Below are 27410 nucleotides of genomic sequence, written 5' to 3'. Positions count from 1 at the left end.
TTGAAAACTTTTTAGTCCAAAATTTTATGGTCCAAATGAAAACCTGCACATTTTCAGATCAGATATTTTAATACAATGAGTAATCTCCATTTTTTTTTTTTTTTTGAATGTGTTTTGTCCTGACTAATGAAAGTGAAACTCCTTAAGGGTAGACCTTAAAGTTCCCTGATCTTGCATCCTGTCAGAAAAGCATTATGTACACTCTAAGTATTTAGTGAGTACTTGTTGATTATGGCTGAAGTAGCAGTGTGGTCAGAGCAAGGCCCAGTTTTGACTAAGGACATATTCCCAGTGCAGTGAATGAGCAGAGTAACTAGGAAACAGGAAACTAAACAGGACACAGGAAAAAAAAAAAGTGAACAAAATGAGACCTTTGAAAAGTGGCTTAAAAAATAATCTTTTAGACCTGAAGAAAGTCACCATGAACTTTCTACAGTGAAAGAAAAAACAATACGTTGAAAAAACAGAGACAGGGACTATTAGTGGACTGAGGAAAGGGTAGGATATTTTCAATGGTAGGAAATCCAGCGAGGGGAAATTATAGGATGGACAAGATTGAGGAGGAAAGTACTATGTAGAAGAATTTGACATCCAAATTGAACTTGAAAATCAAAAGACACAGTAGACAAGAGAGTGAAGCGTGATATTTGTGTATTAGGATGTTAAAGCAGGACTCTGCCTCAGTTTTGTTTGAAGCCCCAAAGAAGGAGGGCAACACTGAGGTGCCAAACACTCTTTTCATATTTCGAAGTATGATGATAGATCCCTTGTGCAGGAATTATAAGGGGAATAAAAGACAAGTCAACAAATCTAGTGGTAGATAAGGGGTTGATGTTACAAAGAGGTGGGCCCGGTTTTGGAGATAACTCCTTCAGAAGTAGCTACTCCAGTGTGGTGACAGTCTTTGTGCTCCCCTCCCCGCCTCCCCCCATCACTACAAGGAGTCAGAGGAGGAATGTACTTGTGCTTTCTCCCCACGTCAAGCAGAGACAGATGAGCTTCAAGAAAGCCACTTGGAAAGCTTGACTTGGAAATCTAGATTTGGTGAGCTTCAGAGACTGGTATCAGACTCACACCCAAAACAACCAAAAGGCAAGATGGTGGCTGGCCAGCTGCCCAGCACAGCAGAGCAGAAAGCGCTGCAGTGGGAGTGGCTATACTTGTGCTTAAGGTAGAAATGTGGGGAGAGCTGGAGTTATTTTGATCCTGCCTAAGAGGCTCACCTAGAGGAGTAATAGGACTCTAGATGCATCCAACCCAGACAGCATCAGTGCCATACCGTGGTCTTACCCATCAAGTAAACCTTCCCTGGCTTCACCAGCCCTCTGTCCTACTCAGTCCGTTTCTAAGGAGAAAGGAGTGGCTATCTAGAGGAAGGTGAGGGAGGAGAAGTATAAGGAAGGGAAATGGAGAGGGGGCTGCCTAACAACCCACCACCCCTCACTTTTCCCATCATAGACCCAGGAGAAGAAAATAAGTGGGTCAGCCTAGAAGTAAGAAGCCTTTCATCTACAAAAAATAACTTGCTTTTTCATGGCCCTAATGCTTTTAGGAATGATGCTAAAGCTGAAACTCCAGTACTTTGGCCACCTCATGTGAAGAGTTGACTCATTGGAAAAGACTCTGATGCTGGGAGGGATCAGGGGCAGGAGGAGAAGGGGATGACAGAGGATGAGATGGCTGGATGGCATCACTGACTCGATGGACGTGAGTCTGAATGAACTCTGGGAGTTGGTGATGGACAGGGACGTCTAGAGTGCTGCAATTCATGGGGTCACAAAGAGTCAGACACGACTGAGTGATTGAACTAAACTGACTGAATGCTTTTAACTATGGCCAATGGGTAAAAGGTGAAGGAGCAATCTTCTGTCTCTGTATAAGGAGACAAAATTAACTTTTTAAAATTGAAATTTAAAAAATTCAATTTCAAAACTCAATTTTTAAAAAATTTAATATATCTGACATACAGCATTTTGTAAACTTAAGGTATATGACATGCTAATTTGATATATGTATATATTATCATTGTAGCAATATTTAGCACATTTATCATATTACATAATTATTCCTTCTTTTTAGTGGATGAGCTAGTTAAGTTTTAGTCTCTTAGCAAGTTCGATGATTGGAGAAGGAAATGGCAACCCACTCCAGTATTCTTGCCTGGAGAATCCCATGGTGAGAGGAGACTGGCAGGCTACAGTCCATAATGTCGCAAGAGTCGGACACGACTTAGTAACTAAACCACCGACCACCAAGTTTGATGATTATAGTACAATATTGTTTTCTGTATTCATTATACTGTGCTTTAAATGTTTACAGTTTATTTTCTAGTTTTTTGAGAAACATCAATCTTATCCCGGTGTCCTGCATCTCCTTGTATCCACCATATTACTCTTTGTTTTTGTAAGTATAACTTTTTAGATTCCACAGTTGAGTGATATCACACAGTACTTGCCTTTCTCTGACTTATCTCATTTAGCATAATGTGCTTAAGGTTCCACAAATGGCAGTAGGTTATCCTCTTTCTTCATGGCTAAATAAAATTCCATTGTGTGTGTGTGTGTATATGTATATGTATATATATATATGTATGTATATATATATATTCACACAGACTCGTATTTTTCTTAACAGAACACCAAACTTCAGCATCAGAATTTGCTAAATTTCATCTCATGAGGAGTTCCTAGAATCATAGTAAGAGCATATTTCCAGAGTGTTTGCAGGATCTTCCTAATCTGTTTACAGTTAAGATTCTATGAGCAAAATTCCTAAGATTTTGTTCCTGCCTTTCTTCAAGTGCTAGATTTAACTTTACAGGGCATGGTGGTGATTTCAAACTGCATAATAAAATTTTAAGTCTTCATTATATAAAGTTGTCATAAACCTTTAATGGCCCGCATGAATACTTCTGAAAATAATTTGGCCTGCTCTTGGTTAGAAATCATGCTCTGAAATATAGCCAGTGGCTAAGTCTTAAAAGTTTTCTCCTTGATTTCCAAATTCCCCTCCAGAAATTCTCTGTATTTAGTGACATCATTTCATTGCAACTGATCCAGTATAGTGACCTTCAAAATGAATTATTTATCCCCCATGCACTGCATTGTTCTTATGCTATTCCTTCGGCACAGTCACTATGGATTTCATCCACCTTAGTAAGATAGAAAATTGATAAGACATAAAGAGCAAACCTTGGAATTTGTTACCATATTTAATTTACCAAAGAAGCCCATTGTCTGCGGAGCTGGAAGCAACTGATAGAGTAATGTTAGGGTTCAAAAAGCCACCCCAGGGGAGCCAAGTAGCGGAGGACCCTGCTTGCCTTCCTTCCTTCTGTTTCCTTAGCAACAGTCACAGGTAACTCTCAGGCCTATTGTGAAAACACATTTCCCTGCATCCTGTAACCATGACAAGTACACCAGGATGCTCATTTATTTAACATGACAGTTCTGACGGAAGTTATACCTTTCTCCCTATTGATAAGGCAATGGAGTGGATGGGAAGTGAACAAGCCTCAATCAGCTTATTGAATTCTTCAGTAAATCTATTCTGACTTCTGATTATGTGTTGAGCACAGTTCTGGGTTCCATGAGAAAGGCAAAATAGAAATCAGACACAATCCCCTATATGTTAAAATAATCTAAAGAAGGGGCCAAAATCAAGATCAGTGTTCAGGAATAATGCTAAACGTTGCCAGAATTCAGTAAAACAGGAAAATGAACTTAGTTTTATCTTCGGAATCAGTTGACATGATAGGTATATGATTCAGCCACTCGCACTTTTTTACTCCCGTGGGTAAACTTGCATTTGCTTCAACAAGCTTTTGACTCAAACTAGTGACTCACAGAAATTGGTAAAGTTAACAAACACTTATTGTTTTTTAAGCCACTAAGTTCTGAGGTGATTTAAATAATAAGTAGAAAAATAATAGTATATAACTTACCTCCCAACTGCATTGCAAGCTCCTTCAGCATAGAATATTTGTTTGAATTCTTAAAATCCAGGCGGTTATTTACATAACTTTCAACACTACAGCAAAATTAGATACTGCATATGGGATTAGAGAAAGGAACCATCATTTATTGAATGCTTACTAAGGGACTTTCATATGCATGAGCTTTATATGCATTGAAATGGCTACATACATAGATATAGAACAAGATGTTCTCTAAAAACATAAAACGTTGCACCCAAGCTGAAAAGTTATGAAGTCGATTTTTGCCTTTCTTTTATCATCATTCCCCAGACATAGTTTTTTTTAAAGTGAGATTATGTATGTGAGAGTATCTAATAAGCCATAAAGTGTTCTAGAGACATAAGGCATCATGGCTTACATCAGTTTATTTATCCTATCAAGTTTAAGGATTTTAATACTTCTACTCTGGTGCTTGTTTTGCCTTTCTAATATTAGAATTAGACATGTCACTGTGATACAAATGCCTCTGACTTTCTGAAAACCAGTGGAAGGACAAAAGAAAGAAATGGGGTGGTTCTGGTACTGTTTTATTTCTTTGGTTGTTACATACCCAGCAAATATTTGTGAACAAAATTGCAACGGTCAAGGTTTCCTTCTCTGAAGGAAAGAGATGGCCCACTCACATGGGTGACTGAGGACAGTTTAACAAGGTTAAGAGAAATGAGAGGAAGACAGGGAAGAGGTAACGGAACTCACTAAGAATGACTGCAGGAAAAGGCCTTCCAGCAACTGTGGCCTTTGGTGGAAAACACAGCCAAGTGGTCTCAGCCTATCAGGGAGGGACCACAGGGAGGCACTTCTCAGACTTCATCCTCCCAGTACATTTTTCTCTCCTGCCCATGCTCCATACTGGCTGAATGCAAACCATTGCCAGAGAGTAAGGCAGTCAGCTGGGATAATGCAGTTTATACTGATCAGCTTCCTGGAGTACAGAGCAGATTGAGAAGAGTACAGAAGAGTAGAGAATTAATTGAGGATGGACAATAGAAAATTTCCAACACAAAATGTAGCACTTTTTTATAATGACAAAATAACCCCATTGATGAATGGTAGACACAGAAAGCAGAGATTTATTTCAAGGGACAGATAGACAGTAGGGCTTATATCACATAGGGTCTCAGAGTTAAGATAACAGGAGAAGTAAGGGACTATGTCCTCAAAAAGCATGAGCTCCAGGAAGTAAGTTAATCATGAAAAAGGGCTTAACGTTCCAAAGGGAATATTAAATACATAGCTATCTTAATGTCAGTGCCCTTTAAATCGGTTACATACAATTTCTGAGCTATTTAGGTATATAAATATTCGACCTACCCAGAAGATGTTGAAAAAATCACCTACAAGCTTCAGTCAAACTGACGGTATTCTGTGTTCATTTACAATGTCTTGACTTGATGACAACTTTTTAAAATAATTTTAATAGTAATAATCCATGCCTGACATGAGTAAAAGTTCACATTTTCATAACAAACATAACTAAAACATCTTTCCTATTTAAACTATAAAATTTATGCAATGCTAGTTAAGTCAAATAATTTTTAGACACATAACTTGGAAAAATCTGCTAAATGGCATTTTAGTTTAATTCATGCAATACTTTTACAATTTTAAATTGTGATAATCCTTAGTTATAGGAAAGCTAGTAATTTTCTCGTATTTTGCATAGGTGTGCAGAACTTGCGGTAAATATGCATTTATGCTGTAGCCGTTTTTTTTATTTGCTCTCATTATGTCAATGTGATATGATAAGCCTATAAAATATTCCTAATTATGTGGCTGATTTTAGAGACACTTCCAGGGTTATATAATCTCTGACAGGAGTCTCTTAGTTGCCTGCTCACAGACCATAATTTTCCTAAGACAGGTACTTTGCTTAATTTAGTGTAAATGCCTGAGATTGCCCAAATTAGAGCAAATGTTTTAAATAATTTTAGTGCATGTCAATTGTCTCAATGTACCTTGGCCAGATTTGTGAACGTAGTTTCACTGGAAATACATCTCAAATGTTCCTTATCTGTATGTGTGTGCGCCTGCTAAGTCGCCTCAGTGGTTTCCAATTCTTTGTAACCCTACGGATAAGAGCTCACCAGGCTCCTCTGTCCATTGGATTCTCCAGGCAAGAATAGTGGAGCAAGTTGCCATGCCTTCCTCCAGGAGATCCTCCCAAACCAAGGATCGAACTCGTGTCTCTTAGTCTCCTGTATTGGCAGGCGGATTCTTTACCATTAACACCACCTGGGAATCCCCTATCATCTGTACAGCAGTTTTTCTTTTTCAGGTCTGGGAAACTTAACTGTTTCAGACAATGGCTAGTGAAATATAACCCTGGGTTCAGCCATAAATTGTGTCATCAGAATCAGCACACTTGGCATTGCCACTGGGCATGACTCTGCTTCCCCAACATTCAGGCAGCTCCTTTCCAACTGAGCTTCTAATCAAGTCCTCATTGCTTTCTTTGGAAAAATCTTTACTTCTTCTAGACCAGTGGTTTTCAAGCTTGAGAGTCCAGTAGAATCATCTGAAGGACTTGTTAAAACGCATCTATACTGTAAAATTTCAGGTTCAGTAAGTATTGAATGTGGCCCAAGAATTTGCATCTCTGCTAATTTCTTAAGAGAGGTTAGTGCTGTTGGTGAGCGACTCTCACTTTGGGAAATATTAATATCATTTATCCTTGGTAAACATTTTTTCCCTAAATCAATACTGGCCCAAGATATCTGTTGTTCCTCCTGTTTCTGAGATACTCGATTTCTGTAGAAAACCCACTGTCTCTAATGCAGTATCATTACTGACGCTGTACTCACACCACCTGTCCAGCTATTCCATCTTATCTGACATTTTGTGTGTGTGCATTCTTAGTCACTCAGTCATGTCCGAGTTTTTGCAACCTCATAGACTGTAGCCTGCCGAACTCTTTTGACCGTGGAATTTTCTAGGCAAGAGTACTTGAGTGTGTCATTTCCTTCTCCAGGGGATCTTCCTGATCCAGGGATCGAAACAGCATCTCTTGCATCTCCTGCAATGGCAGATGAATTCTTTACCACTGCACCACCTGGGAAGCCCCATCTGACATTTTGGTAGCTACCATTAGAGGAAAGAATTTCAGGAACTTCCCTGGTGATCCAGTGGTTAAGACTCTGTGCTTCTATTGTAGGGAGCACAGGTACAGGTACGATATCTGGTCAGGGAACTAAGATCCAGGGAAGGAAATTCCAATCAGATAACCAGCACTTCTCAATTATGTGTATGCATTTGACAGGACATTGGAGTGGGTAGCCTATCCCTTCTCCAGAGGATCTTCCTGACCCAGGAATCGAAACAGGGTATCCTTCATTGCAGGTGGATTCTTTACCAGCTGAGCTATTGGGGAAGCCCTGATAGGACATTATCAGACATTTTCCTATTATTATTTTCACATGTAATGGTTGTCCCTTTAAGAGTGGAAATTAAATGACAATGAAAGATCCAATTTCAACAGTGGCACCCTTATTCTGAAGCATCTCCATTAGAATCAATGATCTAGCATTGTAGTAAGTCTTGTATATGAAAAGAAAAGGGTTATTTGAGGCTTCTGCTGTATTAGTCCAGATCACTTAGGAATTTTCATGTTCATCTTGCCATGGCTACCTTCCTGTTCTGGCAAAGGATGAAAAACAGTGACTAGTTCATTTTTGAATTAATCAAATTTTTAAAACATCCTTTGGTTGTATCAAAAGCAGCAACCTTTGGCAACAACAGCCTTTGGCTTTTGGTTATGAATGTTATTTCAACAGGAAGAGGCCTGCATTAATAATCTGAAAAAGAAGAAAGAAAATTATTTGCATATTTTCATGATGTTAAAAATATAAACAGAATTTAAATATACAGTGGTTTTGTGTGTTAAAGAAATATGATGTTAAAGAAATATAAACAGAATTTAAATATACGGTGGTTTCATGTGTGTGTGTGTGTGTGTGTGTGTAGAGGTTTCTCCATTATTAAATATTCCTCCTAAGAGTGTTTAACAAGAGCTTAATGTTTATGGATAGTCAATTTCAAATAACACTAAGGAATAATTAGATTGAAGAAAAGTTGTAAACTAGGTTTAACCACTCATGTAGCTTACAGTAAAATAAATTTAACACAAAAAGTGGAGGTATACTAGAAAATGGCTTTTCAAAAATCTCTAGAATAACTTTTCTGACCGCTGCTGCTGCTGCTAAGTCACTTCAGTCGTGTCCGACTCTGTGCGACCCCATAGACGGCAGCCCACCAGGCTCCCCCATCCCTGGGATTCTCCAGGCAAGAACACTGGAGTGGGTTGCCTTCTCCAATGCAGGAAAGTGAAAAGTGAAAGTGAAGTCACTCAGTCGTGTCCAACTCTTAGTGACCCCATGGACTGCAGCCTACTAGGATCCTCCATCCATGGGATTCTCCAGGCAAGAGTACTGGAGTGGGGTGCCATTGCCTTCTCTACAATCTAATCTAGTAGTTCTCCCACTTGAGTAGAGCCACAAGTTTATAAGTTGACATTAAATTCAACAACTTCTTTTGGAGGCAAACTAGATTAAAATAATAGTCCTGATTCTTATTCTTTAGAATTAAAGAGATAATTTTGTATATTTCTGGTGCTTTATTTTTAAAGATTTAGAAAGGAGAGTTCAAAACTGATTTTGAAAGCACAGTCTACATGGGAGAGAAACTCATGTCTGCAACTCAGTTCAGTTCAGTTCAGTTGCTCAGTCGTGCCGACTCTTTGCGACCCCATGAATCACAGCACACCAGGCCTCCCTGTCCATCATCATCTCCTGGAGTTCACCCAAACCCATGTCCATCGAGTTGGTGATGCCATCCAGTCATCTCATCCTTTGTTATCCCCTTCTCCTCCTGCCCTCAATCCCTCCCAGCATCAGAGTCTTTCCCAATGAGTCAACACGTTGCATGAGGTGGCCAAAGTACTGGAGTTTCAGCTTTAGCATCATTCCTTCCAAAGAACACCCAGGGCTAATCTCCTTCAGAATGGACTGGTTGGATCTCCTTGCAGTCCAAGGGACTCTCAAGAGTCTTCTCCAACACCACAGTTCAAAAGCATCAATTCTTCGGTGCTAAGCTTTCTTCACAGTCCAACTCTCACTCAGGAGGTGCTAAAAGAGCCCTATACTTGGTTCCAGCCATGGTAAGGGACCAGGCCAGCTCATCCAGGAACCTGGCGAGAGACACACCCATCTATGCCTCTAAAGCCATGTTTGCAGACATCAGTCTTAGCTGTGGAACCTACAGTGTCCCTGGGGCTTAGATTCAGGCTTACTCAGCTGTGGTCCAGAGTTATTCCTGCTAACACAGGGGCCCATCCAGGCAGCAACCCTTCCCAGGAACTTGGTGGGAGTCACTTAGGCCACTCCCCTGGTAATAGGCCTGCTATCTGAGAACCCAGTTGTTGACCCTGAAGTAGATCCATGTCCCAGTGCTACCCCATTGAACAAGGTCCTGGAGGCCATCCCATCTACCAGGCACCAGACAGGATCCATGTGCACCCAACTCCCTGGTAACACGCTTGTCAACTGCCAGTCACACTGTATATATATCCTGCAACAGCCTCATAACTGGCTCTGACCAAACATGACTGTGATTTCAGAGGCAACCTCAAGAAAAGTTCTTTGCCTGCTCAAGTCAGTCATGCGTGCATGCATGCTAAGTCACTTCAGTCGTGTCTGACTCTTTGCGACCCTATGGACTATAGCCCACCAGGCTCCTCTGTCCTTGGGATTCTCTAGGCAAGAATACTGGAGTGGGTTGCCACCATGCCCTCCTCCAGGGGATCTTCCAGACCCAGGGATCAAACCTATGTCTCTTATGTTTCCTGCACAGGCAGGCAGGTTATTTACCACTAGTCCGCAAAACACACCTTCCCTGACCAGGAACTGAACCCAGGCTGTGGCAGTGAAATGCTGAATCTTAGCCACTAGACCACCAGGGCACTAGTCTAGTCTGTCAAACTGGAAATAGAAGCTTGCTCCTTCAAATGTATAGACCCAAAGCAAGGTTACATAAATCACAAAAAATCAAGCAAATATGACACCACCAGTGGATATTTATAAAGCACTAGCAAATGATCCCTCAAAAGTGGAAATCTACAATTCATCTAACACAGAATTCAAAATAATCATCTTAAAGAAACTGAATGAACTGCAAGAGAACTTCAAGAGTCAACTAAACGAAATCAGGAAAACAGCTCATGAACAAAATGATAAGTTTAATAAAGAAATAGAAGCAATCATAAAGAACCAAAGTAAAACTCAGGAGTTGAACAATATAATGACACAACCAAAAATTCAATAGAGACTTTAACAACAGACTTAATCATGTAGAAAAAAAGAATCAGCAAAATCAAAGACAGGTCATTTGAAATTAGCAAGTTAGAGGAATAGAAAGAAAAATAATGAAAAAGAGTGAAGAAGATGTCAATGAGACACCATCAAATGAAAAAAAAAATTTTGAGTAATAGAAATCCCAGAGGGAGAAGAGAGAAAGAAAGGGGATATTATTATTTAAAATAATAATAGCAGAAAACTTCCCAAATCTTGGAAGAGATTACAGACATCCAAGTACAGGAAGATCAAACTCCAAGCAAGATCAACCCAAAGAAGATCATTCCAAGGCACACTATAATTTTAAAAGTAAAAGACAAGCAAAAAATCTTGAGAGCAACAAGAGAAAAAATGACTCATTCTATACAAGGGAACTCCATCAGGCTATCAGTGTATTTCTCTGCAGAAAACTTTCAGATCAGGAGAGAGTGGAATGACATATTCAAAGTATTGAAAGAAAAACTGCCAAACCAGAATAGTATACTAGAAAAACTGCCCTTCGGAAATGAAGGAGAGACAAACAAAGGCTGGGGCTTCCCTGGTGGTTCAGCAGTAAAGAATCTGCCTGTCAATGCAGAAGACACATGTTCAATCCCTGGAGAACAAAATGGCAACTCCCTCCAGTGTCCTTGCCTGGGAAACCCCATGGAAAGAGAAGTCTGGCTGGCTACAGTCCATGGGGTCCCAAAAGAATCAGACATGACTTAGAAACTAAACAACAACAACAAGCAAAAGCTAAGGCAATTTATTACCACAAGAGATGCCTTGCAAAAAATCCTAAAAAGAAGTTCTTCAAAACTCCAATGGCATTTTTCATAGAACAAGTAATTCTAAAATTCATATAGACCATATTTCAGTTCAATTCAGTCACTCAGTTATGTCCAACTCTCTGTGACCCCATGAACCGCAGCACGCCAGGCCTCCCTGTCCATCACCAACTCCCGGAGTTCACCTGAACCCATGTCCATCGAGTCGGTGATGCCATCCAACCATCTTATCCTCTATTGTCCCCTTCTCCTCCTGCCTTCAATCTTTTCCAGCATCAGGTCTTTTCAAATGAGTCAGCTCTTTGCATTAGGTGGCCAAAGAATTGGAGTTTCAGCTTCAACATCATTCCTTTCAATGAACACCCAAGAGTGATCTCCTTTAGGATGGACTGGCTGGATCTCCTTGCAGTCCAAGGGATTCTCAAGAGTCTTGTCAAGCACCACAGTTCAAAAGCATCAATTCTTCGGTGCTCAGCTTTCTTTATAGTCCAACTCTCACATCCATACATGGCCACTGGAAAAACCATAACCTTGACTAGATGGACCTTTGTTGGCAAAGTAATGTCTCTGCTTTTTAATATGCTGTCTAGGTTGGTCATAACTTTCCTTCCAAGGAGTAAGCGTCTTTTAATTTCATGGACCACATGATAGACCACATGATATCTGATAGACCACAGATAATCCCAAATAGCCAAAGCAATCTTGAGTGAGAATAAAGTTTGAGCATCAATTTTCTGATTTTCTTATACAAAACTGTAGTATTCAAAACAGCATGCATGCTGCATGCTAAATCACTTCAGTCATGTCCAACTCTTTGCAACTATGGACTGTAGCCTACCAGGCTCCTCTGTCCAAGGGATTCTCCAGGCAAGAACACCACAGTGGATTGCCATTTCCTTCTCCAGGGTATCTACGTGAACAAGGGATCAAACCTGCGTCTTTTTCATCTCCTGAATTGGCAAGTGGGTTCTTAAATGCAGACACACAGACCATCAGAGTAGAATAGAGAACTCTGAAATAAAGTCTCAGATAAATGGTCAACTAACTTATATTCCGAGTACATCATGAGAAACGCTGGACTGGAAGAAATACAAGCTGGAATCAAGATTTCCGGGAGAAATATCAATCACCTCAGATATGCAGATGATACCACCCTTATGGCAGAAAGTGAAGAGGAACTCAAAAGCCTCTTGATGAAAGTGAAAGTGGAGAGTGAAAAAGTTGGCTTAAAGCTCAACATTCAGAAAACAAAGATCATGGCATCTGGTCCCATCACTTCATGGGAAATAGATGGGGAAACAGTGGAAACAGTGTCAGACTTTATTTTTTTGGGCTCCAAAATCACTGCAGATGGTGACTGCAGCCATGAAATTAAAAGACGCTTACTCCTTGGAAGGAAAGTTATGACCGACTTAGATAGCATATTGAAAAGCAGAGATATTACTTTGCCAACAAAGGTCCATCTAGTCAAGGCTATGGTTTTTCCTGTGGTCATGTAGGGGTGTGAGAGTTGGACTGTGAAGAAGGCTGAGTGCTGAAGAACTGATGCTTTTGAACTGTGGTGTTGGAGAAGACTCTTGAGAGTCCCTTGGACTGCAAGGAGATCCAACCAGTCCATTCTGAAGGAGATCAGCCCTGGGATTTCTTTGGAAGGAATGATGCTAAAGCTGAAACTCCAGTACTTTGGCCACCTCATGTGAAGAGTTGACTCACTGGAAAAGACTCTGATGCTGGGAGAGATTAGGGGCAGAATGAAAAGGGACAACAGAGGATGAGATGGCTGGATGGCATCACTGACTTGATGGACGTGAGTCTGAGTGAACTCCGGGAGTTGGTGATGGACAGCGAGGCCTGGCGTGCTATAATTCATGGGGTCTCAAAGAGTCGGACATGACTGAGCGACTGAACTGAATTGAACTGAATTTTTGAGAAAGGGACCTAAGAATACTAAATAGGGAAAACTGGATATACAAAAAAATGAAGTTGAACCCTTATCTTATACTACTCACAAAATTTATCTCAAAATGGATTAAAGACTTAAGTGTAAGACCTGAAAACTATAAAACTCCTGGAAGAAAACAAAGGGAAAGCTGCTTATCATTGGTCTTTGCAATGAATTTTTGGATATAATATACAACAAAGCAGAAATAAATAAGTGGAACAACATCAATCTAAAAACCTACACAGCAAAAGAAATGGTGAATACAATGAAGATGCAACCAATGGAATAAGAGAAAAGATTTGAAAACTGTAGATCTGATAAGGGGCTACTATCTGCAATATATAATGAACTCATATCACTCAGTAGCAAAATCCTCCAAATAGCCCAATTAAGAAGTGAGCAGAGGACACGAACCAGCTTTTTTCCAAGAAGACATACAAATAGCCAATGGATATATGAAAAAATGCATAAAAACAGCAATCACCAGGGAAATCCAATCCAAACTACAGTACTTCTTCACATTGTTAGAACGGCCATCAACAGAAAAAGACAACAAATGTTGGCAAGGATGTGGAGAAAAGAAAATTCTTTTGCACTGTTAGTAAGAATGTAAATTGGTATAACCACTATGGAAACCAGTGTGAAGTTTCCTCAAAAAATTCAAGTTAGAATTACCATATGATCTAACTATCCTATTTCTGGCTATATATAAAGGAAATAAAATCACTTTCTTGAAGAGATAACCACACTTCCATGTTCACTGCAGTGTTATTCATAATAGCCAAGACATGAAGGCAACCTAAAAGTCCATCAGTGGGTGAATGGATAAAGAATATATGGTATATATATGTACAATGGAGTATTATTCAGGCATAAAAGAAGGAAATCCTACTATTTATGGAAAGGAATTGACCTTGAGAGCTTTATACTATATGAAATGTCAAGACACAGAAAGACAGATACTCTTTGTTCTCAGTGATATATGGAATCTAAATCTAAACTTATAGGAATAGGGAGTAGATAGTGCTAGCCAAGGGCTGGGGGGAGGGTAGAAAATAGGGAGATATTGTTCAAAGGTACAACCCCCTGCTATGAGATGAATGAGTTCTGGGGATCTAATATGCAGCACAGAGACTAAAGTTAACAATCCTGTATCGTACACTTGAAAGTTATGCTAAGGGAGTCAATCTTAACTTTTCTCACCAAGAGAGAAAAAAACATAATGATATGAGATAATGGATCTGTTAATTAACTTCACTGTTTCAATCACTTCACAATATGTATGTATATACCTTAAACTATTACAATATTATACATCAATTTATTTCAATAAAACTGAAAAATAATTTTTTAAAAATTTAAAGGAAAGAAATACAATCTACATAGGACAGTGTTTTATCAGAAAAAGGTTATTACAGTCATTTCTTCTTTGGGCATGAACGTCATCTTTTTTAAATTTTGTGTTTAACTCTGTTCTCATTTAATACTGGCATTCAACAGTAGAAAGCCTCACCTTAGGATGAAATTACATTAATAATTATGTGATGTAACCAGAAGCCACAGCAGGCAGGCGGATATGAAGTTTGGGTCAGGAAAAAGACTTTTGTGATCAGAACATAAGGCATAGAACTAACAATGAGCCAGTGTGTGTTTGGCCAAGCACGGAATCAAATTGCACTTCTGAAAAAGGGACGTGATGAGCGGATTTGACTGATTATATGTATAAATTCAAATTCAACATCCCCATAGGTGGTACTGTATGGTAAGCCCAGTTTTTCTAACATTGTCAACAGCTTTTCCATTCACAGCAGCAGCAATCCAATTAAAATGGCCATCAGAGCAGAGCTGATCTGCATTAAGTGGCTTCCATTAATGTCATATTTAATTTAGATGTACGGTGTTGAAGGTGCTCATTACTGTCCTCTGAAAATCTTCATACAGCTTGTGGACATCAAATTTTATAAATTATATTTACATCTTTTATGAAAAATGAAGATCAATTGGCTTGTATTTCAAAACCACTGTGTTAGGTTTTTATGTCCTTTTAAATCCATAATAGTCAAATCACCATGCTTAAACCAGTTTTCTGTACTAAGCTTCATGAAGGTGTGAGAAGAGGGGACATATACTTTAAAACAAATTCCAAAGCAAATCTCAAACTGCTAGGAGCACTATTTAAACATGTGTTCCAAGAGACAAAGGATTGAATTAGAAATGTATTCTATTGGATTTTCAGAATTGATAATGTTGACCCTATTTACCACAAAATTTAGAATCAGGGAATAAGAAGCTTTGATGATAACAAACAAACACACAAAAATTTACTGAGGAGCCCTACTATTGAAATGGGCTGCAGAGAAGCCATGGCAATAGCTCAAGTTCTCCCAAGCATCCATTCAACACATGACTCAAGACTGGTGAGCTTTTACCAGTCTTGATATTTTCAGCCTGTGAAAGTGAGAGTATTAGTCACTCAGTCCTATCTGACTCTTTGTGACCGCATTGACTGTAACCTGTCAGGCTCTTCTGTCCATGGGATTCTCCAGGCAAGAATACAGGAGTGGGTAGCCATTCTCTTCTCCAGGGTATCTTCCTGACCCAGGGATTGAACTTGGGTCTCCTGCATTGCAGGTGAATTCTTTACCCTCTGAGCCCCCAGGGAAACCTATTTTCAGCCTATCCACCCTTATTCTGACCCTCAAAGGCAAAAGTTTTAGGCAAACATGTACATATGTAAAAATAGCGGTTTGCATAGAAAATACAGTATATAAAGAAATAGACATCAAAATTCTGCAAGCCAGTCTTCAACAATACGTCAACCACAAACTTCAGATGTTCAAACTGGATTTAGAAAAGTCAGAAGAACCAGAGATCAAATTGCTAACATACTTTGGACCATCAAAAAAGCAAGAGAATTCCAGAAAAACATCTACTTCTGCTTTATTGATTACGCCAAAGCCTTTGACTGTGTGGATCATAACAAACTGTGGAAAACTCTTCAAGAGATGGGAATACCAGACCACCTTACCTGTCTCCTGAGAAATCTGTACGTAGGTCAAGAGGCAACAGTTAGAACTAGACATGGAACAATGGAGTGGTTCCAAATTGGGAAAGGAGTATGTAAAGACTGTATAATGTCACCCTGCTTATTTAACTTATATCCAGAGTACATCATATGAAATGCTGGGCTGGATAAAGCACAAGCTGAAATCAAGATTGCTTGGAGAAATATCAATAATCTCAGATATGCAGATGATACCACCCTATGGTAGAAAGTGAAGAGGAACTAAAGAGTCTCTTGAGGAAAGTGAAAGAGGAGAGTGGAAAGGCTGGCTTAAAACCCCAACATTCAAAAAACTAAAATCATGGCATCCAGTCCCATTGCTTCATGGCTAATAGAAGGGGAAATAATGGAAACTGACAGACATTTTTGGAGGCTCCAAAATCACTGCAGATGGTGACTGCAGCCATGAAATTAAAAGACACTTGCTCCTTGGAAGAAAAACTGTAACTAATCTAGACAGCATATTAAAAAGCAGAGACATTACACTGGCAACAAAGGTGTGTCTAGTCAAAGCTATGGTTTTTCCAGTAGTCATGTATGGATGTGAGAACTGGACTATAAAGAAAGCTAAGCATGGAAGCATTGATGCTTTTGAACTGTGGTATTGGAGAAAGCTCTTGAGGAGCTTTCTTGAAAGGAGATCCAACCAGTCAATCCTAAAGGAAATGAGTCTTGAATATTCATTGGAAGGACTGATGCTGAAGCTGAAATTCTAATACTTTGGCCACCTGATGTGAAGAATTGGCTCATTGGAAGAGACTCTGAGGCTGGGAAAGATTGAAGGCAGGAGGAGAAGGGGACAACAGAGGATGAGATGGTTGAATGGCATCACTGACTCGATGGACATGAGTTTGAGCAAGTTCCTGGAGTTGGTGATGAACAGGGAAGCCAGGCATGCTGCAGTCCATGGGGTCACAAAGAGTCAGACGTGACTGAGTGAATGAAGTGAGACATCAGACAGAAAACAAAAATGAAAATACTAAGAATGGGCAAAAGATATGAATAGAAAATCCATGGAAGCAAAAACTCAAATGTCTAAAACACATGAGAATATGTCGAAATATAAGATTATTCAGAAACATGCAAATCAAAATAATTTCATAATTACCAAAGTGGTTGACATTTAAGTGTAATGGTATCAGGTTTGGACAAAGTTACAGAGTGTGGGAACACTGCTGGAAATGTAAACTGATGAAACAACTCTGGAGAGAAATTTGGTATTAAAATAGAAAATCCACATTAAAATTTAAATGTCTTTTAAATTGAAGTCTCAATGTTGGGTTGATACTGTAGAAAATAACTCAATATATATATATGAGTATAAAATAGATTTATCTTTCCATAACAAGTTTTTCCTTTATGTTTTCTATTTTAATATAAGTTCAAACAAACAGAGAAGTTTCAAGAACAAATCAAATAACTCACCCAGATATTCCAAATGGTAAGTCATTTTCCTGTGCTCTCACACTGTTAATCTACACTAAATTATTTTTTTGAATGATTTAAGAAAAAGTGTCAAACACAATGTTCTATCACTTTTTAGATATGCCAGTGTATGTTTCCTAAAGAAAAAAAATTCAGTCAGAAAGCTGCAGTTGATATTTAGTCACTAAATCATGTTCAACTCTTTGTGATCCCATGGACTATAGCCCACCAGGCTCCTCTGTCCATGGGATTTCCCAGGAAAAAATACTAGAGTTGGAGTGGGTTTTCATTTCCTTCTGCATTTAAGCAGACAAAAATTTATATAAATCAAGAAATTAATCTTTATTCCATATTATTACTTACTTTACTGACCTACTGAAATTTTATCAATTGTTTTCTGGTAGCTCAACTGGTAAAGAATCTGCCTGCAACGCAGGAGACCCTGGTTTGATTCCTTCGTCAAAACGTTCTCCTGTTGAAGGGATAGGCTACCCGCTCCAGTATTCCTGAGCTTCTGTGGTGACTCAGATGATAAAGAATCTGCCTGCAATGTGGGAGACCTGGGTTCAATCCTTGGGTTGGGAAGATCCCCTAGATGAGGGCATGGCAAACCACTCCATGCCTGGAGAATCTACATGGACAGAGGAGCCTGGTGGGCTACAGTCCCTGGGGTCACAAAGAGTTGGACATGACTGAGCTTCTAAGCACAGCACAGTCTCAAACTTATCCTTTATAGCATAAAAAATTCCAGCTCAAATATTCCATTCCAATGTCACGTCTCGCCTTTCTCATTTCTGACATTTGACACCTTTAAAGGGTAATAGGCCCATTATTTTGTGGAAATTCTCTCAGTTTAAATGTATCCATGTTTACTCACAGTTAGATTCAGTTTACATGTTTGGCAGGAGCACCACAGAAGTGATGCTGTGTTCTCAGTGCATCTATCAACAGGTGCGTGATATCAATTTGTTTCATTACAGTGTCATTTATCTTCATCACCTGGGTAAGAAGGTATTTTCCAGTTTTATCCATTTCCAAGTTATCATCTTTCTCTGTAATTGAGAAGTAATTTGGAGGGAAATATGTTAAGACAATGTAAATATCCTATTATTCCCTGAACTTTCTCCCACTAGTTTTTTTTTTTTTTTTTTTAATATTTATTTATTTGGCTGCATCAGATCTTAGTGGCAGCACCCTGGATGTTCATCACACACGGACTCTGCAGAATGTGGGCTCTGCTGCATATGGGGCCTTAGTGCCCTGACCAAGGATTAAACCTGTGTCCCCTGCATTTCAAGGTTGATTCTTAACTGCTGGACCACCAGGGAAGTCCCATCTCCCACTAGTTTTAGTATCTATTGATAATTCTTGCCTAAGGATATAAGTTTTCTGATGACTGTCAATGGTACTTTTCTAATTTTGCCATTCTTTTCACATGTATTAGTTGGCTTTCTAATCTAGGAAAAGTTTTCCTTCTTTCTCTATTATTTACTCATTAATTTTATTACCATTGACGCACTAAAATAATTCTTATTTTACTCAATGGTTTGTAATCTTTACTATCATTATTTTATTTGATGCTCAAATTTTCTCAGATTTGGCCACTGAAAACCAGCTCCTGTGTCCTTTTGTACTGACTCCCCTATAATTTAATCACTACTTTATTTTCTGGCACACACAATCAAAACGTTTAGTAGTAAACTAAGAAACCTTAGATGTTTAAAACAATGCCACTTAACAAAGTACTTAAGAAGGAATAAAGTTTATTAATGGAGACCTCAGCCCATGAAGTCAAAAGACTTGGGTTTAATTTTTACCTTAATCCTTTCTAATTATATAATGTCAGACAGTTATTAAATTTCATTAATCTTCATATTAGCTTGCAGTTTTTCAGGGTAGAATTTAATAAGACCATACATGGAAAAGTCTTTGCATTGTGCCTTACACATGGTAGACCAAAAGTCAAATAAATATATTCTAGACATCAACAAGAGGAGTGACTAGAAATATAATATAAATTATTATTCCTCTTTAAAATGATACATTTATATACAAAGGATATTCTTTGCCATTCTGGTCATCAGACCTTAAAATTGAGATCAAAGATCTTGGTAAGGTTAGAGCACATTCAATTAAAAAATCAGGAAAATAGGATACTTTAATAAAAAATATATATATATAAAGATGGGTACAATTATGTACATGACAAATACTCCATAAATAATAGTTTTCATTTTCCCATTAAAGTGTTACTTAAAATTATTTTTGTTGTATTAGGCCTTACATTTTATTCCTTTGTCTATTCTCATAGACTTGACTACTAGCAAAAAAGACAAACAAAACAATAACAACAGAAATGCTTTTGTTCTATTAAGTTGTTGGTACATTATTATAGTATTGTATTAAGTACAGTAAGTAACCTACATCCAGGTACTTTTGTAAAATTGTGAACTTTTTTACTTTAAAAATTGTGAACAATTTTACTTTAAAAATTGTGAACTTTTAAAGATGTGAATGGAGAAGTAAACGGCAACCCACTCCAGATTTCATGCCTGGAGAATCCCATGGATGGAGACGCCTGGCAGTCTACAGTCCATGGGGTCTCAAAGAGTTGGACATGACTGAAGCGACTTGGCAAAGATGTGAGAGTGCATTCCATCAATGTTGGGTGTGAGTGAGATTGCCACTTGCCCTCTGTCTCCTATTTCTGACGATCTTTCAGCTCTTATCGACTCCCGCCTCTTATCCCTCTTCCAGTCAGTAACTCTTCTTGCCTGTTCACTAGATGCCGGCCCAGGTATGCCAGCTGTTGTACTGTACTACTGGACTTTTCAAAGAACTGTGTACTGCTAGATTAAAAATGTTTTCTTTACTTTTTTTTTGTATCATCTGTGTGAAAAGTGTTATAAACCTCCTATTAACCTATTAGAGTACAGGACTATATAGCTGATTGTGTTAGTTGGGTACCCAGAATAAATTTATTGAACTTACAAGCAAATTACACTTATGAATGCACTCTCAGAATGGAACTCATTCTTATGTAGAAGACTTACTGTATGTTAAGTGCTGTATTAAATTCTTAAACCCTTTAGCAAAGTCAAAAGTACTTTATTAGATACTTATTTCTTTTAAGCAACAGTAAAAAGATTTTATTTATAACCCAAGAAAAAGTGACAAATGAGTGTTATAGAAAAGAATGATTTTGTTTATTTGTGAAGCAAATGTGAAATTGAAATTCCTGGGAGGCACGGTAGCATTTTCTCTGTGCCAGACTTTGTGTTAAGGGTTTTGAATACATTCTCTCATTCAGGCCTCACACCAATGTATATCATACAGATGAGGAAAGTGCAAGTCACTCAGTCATGTCCGACTCTTTGTGACCCCATGGACTATACAGTCCATGGAATTCTCCAGGCCAGAATACTGGAGTGGGTAACCTTTCCCTTTTCCAGGGGCTCTTCCCCACCCAGGGATCAAAACCAGGTCTCCATCATTGCAGGCAGATTCTTTACCAGCTGAGCCACAAGGGAAGCCCACAGATGAGGAAACTGAGCCCCAGTAAGGTAAGTCAGGTGGTAGGAAGTGCTGGAATCAGGTTTTTTCTGTCTAATTTTAACAACACAAACTTTATTTCTTTAATATTCAACATTTTACAATAATTTTTATTCATGTGGAGTTGATTTATAATGTTGAGTTAGTTTCAGATATACATCAAAGTGAATCAGTTATACATAAGCATATATCCATTCTTTTTCAGATTCTATTCCCATATAGGCCATTACAGAGTACTGAGTAGAGTTCCCCATGTTAAACACAGTATGTTCTTATTAGTAGATATTTCTCAACTTAACAGTTTCTCTTTCTGCAGAAACACTCTTAACAATCTGCCACAGTCCCGTCTCAGACTACATCCAAAGCCCCATCAAGCAGATAGTAGGCCGCACATTACCAATCCTTCTGGCCAAAGACTTATGAACGATTTGTCCAAGAATTCATTGGAAAGACTGGTGCTGAAGCTGAAGCTCCAATACTTTGGCCACCTGTGAAGAGCCAACCCATTGAAATAGACCCTGATGTTGGGAAAGATTGAAAGCAGGAGGAGAAAGGAATGACAGAGGATGAAATGGTGAGATAGCATCACTGCCTCAGTAGACATGAGTTTGAGAAAACTCCAGGAGATGGTGAAGGATTGGGAAGCCTAGTGTGCTGCAGTCCATGAGGTTGGACATGACTTAGAAACTGAACAACAATAATACAATTGTAAAACATGACCAAGTTGAACCAGTTTGAGTGCTTCCTAGGAACTCTGTATTCAGAGACAAAGAACATATAAAATCAGCTATAGTGAAGATACTGAAGGTTGAGGCTGGTCAGACACAGTATACCTTGTATATTTGAAGGGCAAGCAGAGAAATTGGGTCTTAGGAAGAGAAAAGGTGATGTGTAAATGCAGCAAATATGAACAAAAACAAATTAGCAATAGTCAGAGTAAGAACCAGAGAGAGCAAGAAGCCAGAAGAGATTGAGACCATGAAAAAGAGAGAGAAGGGGAAAAGAGGATCAGGGATAAATAAATGAAAAGTTTTGCTTGTCTGAGTAAAAGAAGTGGTCCTGTTAAACTATTACTGGGAGTGTCTGGCGGTAGAGCAACCGATTAAAGTTTGGAAAGTTTATGCCACTGTTGGGGAGGAAGAAATTTTCCTTGACACCTCTAGATTCTTCCGGCTGACCTAAGAATTAAACCGACTCAGATTGTAAGTCTTCCCCAAGTCTCCAGTCTGCTGGTGTACTCTGTATATTTTGGACTTAACTAAGTCTCTACAATGGCATGAGCTAGTTCCTTAAAATAAGTCTCTCAATAGATGATTGATAGATGATAGATAGAGTTAGAGATACACACATCTGTTGGTTCTGTTTCTCTAAAGAAACTTGGCTAATATACAAGATGAGAAAAAAAAGCATAACTATTTTAAAATTCCTTATATTTTCTTCTGTCATGAAGATATCTGTATGCTTGATATTTTATAATATTTCTATAAGCTCTCTCAATGCCTAATTAACAAAGAAAAGTTAAATAAATGTCAGAATTGACAGTACTGCAGTAATAGGCTCTCACGAGGATGGTCCAGATCGTGGCCACAAATCTTGAGGCTGGAGGAGCCACCCTTTGTAAGCTCTCCAAAAATGGAAGGTAGGAAACTTTCATTGCTTATCATAGAAGAAAATTTCACAAAATAAGGTTGAAAAATTATTTATTCATTCACCAAATATTTCTGGAACACCAATTATGTGCAATGTATTGTTCTAGGTAATTGGGAAATTGTAGTAAAAAAAAAAAGTCATAGATTTCTTTCTTGTTTCAGCCTACTCCATGGAGCTTACAAACAAGAGGAGGCAGAGAGAAAAAATAAAAATAATAAATATGTAAAGTTTATGTGCATTAAAAGGTGACAAATACTTTGGAAAAAAGTCAAAGGGAAGAGAAGGGTTGGTTTTGCACTTTAAAATATAGATACTAAGTTAGGCTTAATTGAGAAAGTGAGAGTTTAAAAGCTGGCTTAAAGCTCAACATTCAAAAAAATAAGATCATGGCAGTTGGTCCCATCATTTCATGGCAAATAGATGGGGGAAAATGGAAACAGTGACAGATTTTATTTTCTTCAGCTCCAAAATCACTGTGGACAGTGACTGCAGCCACAAAATTAAAAGACGCTTGCTCCTTGGAAGAAAAGCTAGGACAAACCTAGACAGCATATTAAAAGGCAGAGACATCACTTTGCCAACAAAGGTCTGTGTAGTTAAAGCTATGATTTTTCCAGTAGTAATGTATGGATGTGAGAGTTGGACCATAAAGAAGGCTGAATGTCAAAGAACTGATGCTTTTGAACTGCGGTGCTGGAGAGAACTCTTCAGAATCCCTTGGACAGAAAAGAGATTAAACCAGTTCCCTCATAGCTCAGTTGGTAAAGAATCCACCTGTAATGCAGGAGACCCAGCTTCGATTCCTGAGTCGGGAAAACTGACTGGAGAAGGAATAGGCTACCCACTCCAGTATTCTGGCCTGCAGAATTTCATGGACTGTATAGTCTATGGTGTCGCAAAGAGTTGGACACGACTGAGCAACTTTCACTTTTACTTTCATAACAGAAATCAACCCTGAATATCCACTGGCAGGACTGACACTGAAGCTGAAGCTCCAATCCTTTGGCCACCTGATGGGAAGAGCCGACTCACTGGGAAAGACCCTGAGGCTGGGAAAGATTGAAGGCAAGAAGAGAAGGGAATTGGCCAGCGTTATGTGTGGGGAAAGGGAGCAACAGGCAGAGGGAATAACCAATATAGAGAGGTAACTGTGTGTACATGCCTGGCATCTTCAAAAGTGATTAATATCCAGGAGTGGCTGTAGTAAGTAGCTATAGTGGGGGTGAGAGAGAGATTAATAAGGGTTGAGATAAAGGGAGGTGACAAGGGAGGCCTGTTCTTGCAGAGATGTGTAGAGATTTATAGGCCATTGTAAGGACTTGATTTTTACCCTTAGTGAGATGGAGAGGAGACTTTGGACGGTTTCAAAGGGAGGTGAGACATTCAGTTCAGTTCAGTAGCTCAGTCGTGTCCAACTCTTTGTGACCCCATGGACTGCAGCATGCCAGGTTTCCCTGTCCATCACCAACCCCCGGAGTCTTCTCAAATTCATCTCCATTGAGTCCTGATGCCATCCAACCATCTCATCCTCTGTCTTCCCCTTCTCCTCCTGCCTTCAATCTTTCTCAGCATCAAGGTCTTTTCAAATGAGTCAGCTCTTTGCATCAGGTGGCCAAAGTATTGGAGTTTCAGCTTCAACATCAGTCCTTCCAATGAACACCCAGGACTGATCTCCTTTAGGATGGAGGTATTCTCCAACATCACAGTTCAAAAGCATCAATTCTTTGGTGCTCAGCTCTGTTTATAGTCCAACTCTCACATCCATACATGACCACGGGAAAAACCATAACCTTGACTAGATGGACCTCTGTTGGCAAAGTAATGTCTCTGCTTTTTAATATGCTGTCTAAGTTGGTCATAACCTTCCTTCCAAGGAGTAAGCGTCTTTTAATTTCATGGCTGCAGTCGCCATCTGCAGTGATTTTGGAGCCCCCCAAAATAAAGCCTGACACTGTTTCCCCTCTATTTGCCATGAAGTGATGGGACCAGATGCCATGATCTTAGTTTTCTGAATGTTGAGCTTTAAGCCAGCTTTTTCACTCTCCTCTTTCACTTTCCTCAAGAGGCCCTTTAATTCTTCTTAAGAGTAGTGTAGTCTGCATATCTGAGGTTACGGATATTTCTCCCAGCAATCTTGATTCCAGCTTGTGCTTCATCCAGCCCAGTATTTCTCATGATGCACTCTGCATATAAGTTAAATAAGCAGGGTGACAATATACAGCCTTGACATACTCCTTTGCTGATTTGGAACCAGTCTATTGTTCCATGTCCAGTTCTAACTGTTGCTTCTTGACCTGCATACAGATTTCTGAAGAGGCAGGTCAAGTAGTCTGGTATTCCCATCTTTTTCAGAATTTTCCACAGTTTATTGTGATCCACACAGTCAAAGGCTTTAGCATAGTCAATAAAGCAGAAATAAATGTTTTTCTGGAACTCTCTTGCTTTTTTGATGATCCAACTGATGTTGGCAATTTGATCTCTGGTTCCTCTGCTTTTTCTAAATCTGGCTTGAACACCTGGAAGTTCACAGTTCACTTATTGCTGAAGACTGGCTTGGAGAATTTTGAGTATTACTTTACTAGCGTGTGAGATGAGTGCAGCTGTGCAGTAGTTTGAAGATTCTTTGGCATTGCCTTTCTTAGGGATTGTAATGAAAGCTGACCTTTTCCAGTTCTGTGGCCACTGCTGAGTTTTCCAAATTTGCTGGCATATTGAGTGCAGCACTTTCACAGTATCATCTTCCAGGATTTGAAATAGCTCAACTGGAATTCCATCACCTCCACTAGCTTTCTTCATAGTGATGCTTCCTAAGGCCTCTTGACCTCACATTCCAGAATGTCTGGCTATAGGTGAGTGATCACACCATCGTGACATAATATGACATTTTTAAAAAAATGTTTTTCATCATGGAAAGTTTTAATCACAGAAGTATAGAAAACAGTGTGTCAAATCCTTAAGCACTCAGCACCAAGCTTCACTAACCACCAGCATCATTCTGCTATCTTTATTTCAGGTATCCACCATGCCGCGCCGCTCCCCCACCCTCACCTTATCCTTTTCGTCTCAACTGTGAAATACAACACATGGATCTCAGAAATGCAGTTCAATATGCAATGAGGTGGGACAGATGTATACACTAGTATAGCCATCACCCAGATCACAGCACAGAACATATCTATTACCCTGTGTGTTTCTTTTCAGACAAACCCTTTCAGCCAGAAAGGAAACCACTATTCGAGTACTTTTCATTGTGATAAATTCATTGCTCTTGTTCCTGCACTTGCTTCTAGAAACAAAATTTTGTGACCCTTAGCTCACCTATGATGATTTCATGTCCCTCTGGAATTTGAGTCCATATTTTTTTGAAATTTTATTTTAAAAACCTGTAACTTTAGTTTATCTTTTTTTCCCTTTGCTGTTATCAGGGGAGGAAAATCTTTCTCACACCCTTCTACCTTGGAAGGAAAGTTATGACCAACCTAGATAGCATATGCAAAAGCAGAGACATTACTTTGCCAACAAAGGTTCGTCTAGTCCAGGCTATGGTTTTTCCTGTGGTCATGTATAGATGTGAGAGTTGGACTGTGAAGAAGGCTGAGCGCCGAAGAATTGATGCTTTTGAACTGTGGTGTTGGAGAAGACTCTTGAGAGTCCCTTGGACTGCAAGGAGATCCAACCAGTCCATTCTGAAGGAGATCAGCCCAGGGATTTCTTTGGAAGGAATAATGCTAAAGCTGAAACTCCAGTACTTTGGCTACCTCATGCAAAGAGTTGCCTCATTGGAAAAAACTCTGATGCTGGGAGGGATTGGGGGCAGGAGGAGAAGGGGACGACAGAGGATGAGATGGCTGGATGGCATCACTGATTCGATGGACGTGAGTCTCAGTGAACTCTGGGAGTTGGTGATGGACAGGGAGGCCTGGCGTGCTGCGATTCATGGGGTCTCAAAGAGTCGGACAGGACTGAGCAACTGATCTGATCTGATCTGATCTGATCTACTTTGTAACCAGATGTGGAACTCCCTGACTGGATGAGACCTGCCCCCAGGCAGTGTGAGTAGACAGAAAGGAGATAAGGACCAAAAACTAAGCCATGGAATGCTTTCTTCCAGTGCCTGACAAAAACAAGATAAACAGCTACTGAGATTGTCCAGGAAGAGACAGATATGAGTGTGAGGAGATAAGGAGGATGATGTGTGGAGTTCCTCCTTGATATTTGTTGGTTGGAGGCACCACCATCTGGAGAAAAGAGACTTGAAACCTGAAGTTGGGCCACTCATTTGACGCCTGTTGAGAATATCTAAGGAAGTTTATCGCTATTCCTACTGTGCAGAATGCTTTTGTCCCCAGTGATCAGGATGTGAAAAATTGGGGGATGGAAGGTCTTCTTCTCAGTGTGTAGTTGTTCTGTTTGCAAATATTATTTATTATGTGATGTAATTCTGAGAATTCAATAAAGCAATCTCTGTTGAAAAACTTCTGGGAAAATTGTCTTTTTTTTTTTTTTTTTTTTTTTATAGTTCTCTCCTTCATTAAAGGAAACACTTGAAGACTCTTTCAAAGAGGGTATCTATGCTGGATTTTGACCAAGAATTCAAGTAGATGGTTGATGTCTTTTCTATTACTAGTTCTAGTCCTCTGTGAGGTTCTAGGAAACTACCTGCCTTTGGAGACCCTAAAGTATTTCAGCA

At 39.2% G+C, this 27410-nt stretch overlaps 1 long non-coding RNA gene across 1 annotated transcript in view; it reads left to right on the top strand.

The window, feature by feature from the left end:
* LOC129620108 (uncharacterized) overlaps positions 1-27071 on the top strand; it is a 124644-nt gene extending 97573 nt beyond the window's left edge. Inside the window, exons 3-5 of the long non-coding RNA XR_008698383.1 lie at positions 21387-21644; positions 23666-23864; positions 26832-27071. This is a non-coding gene — a long non-coding RNA (uncharacterized LOC129620108). The remainder of the gene's footprint in view (positions 1-21386; positions 21645-23665; positions 23865-26831) is intronic.
* The last annotated feature ends 339 nt before the right edge of the window (positions 27072-27410 follow it).

Source organism: Bubalus kerabau, chromosome 9 (genome assembly GCF_029407905.1).
Source record: "Bubalus kerabau isolate K-KA32 ecotype Philippines breed swamp buffalo chromosome 9, PCC_UOA_SB_1v2, whole genome shotgun sequence".
In the NCBI taxonomy this organism is placed as follows: domain Eukaryota; kingdom Metazoa; phylum Chordata; class Mammalia; order Artiodactyla; family Bovidae; genus Bubalus; species Bubalus kerabau.
This window is presented reverse-complemented; position numbering and strand designations above follow the sequence as displayed.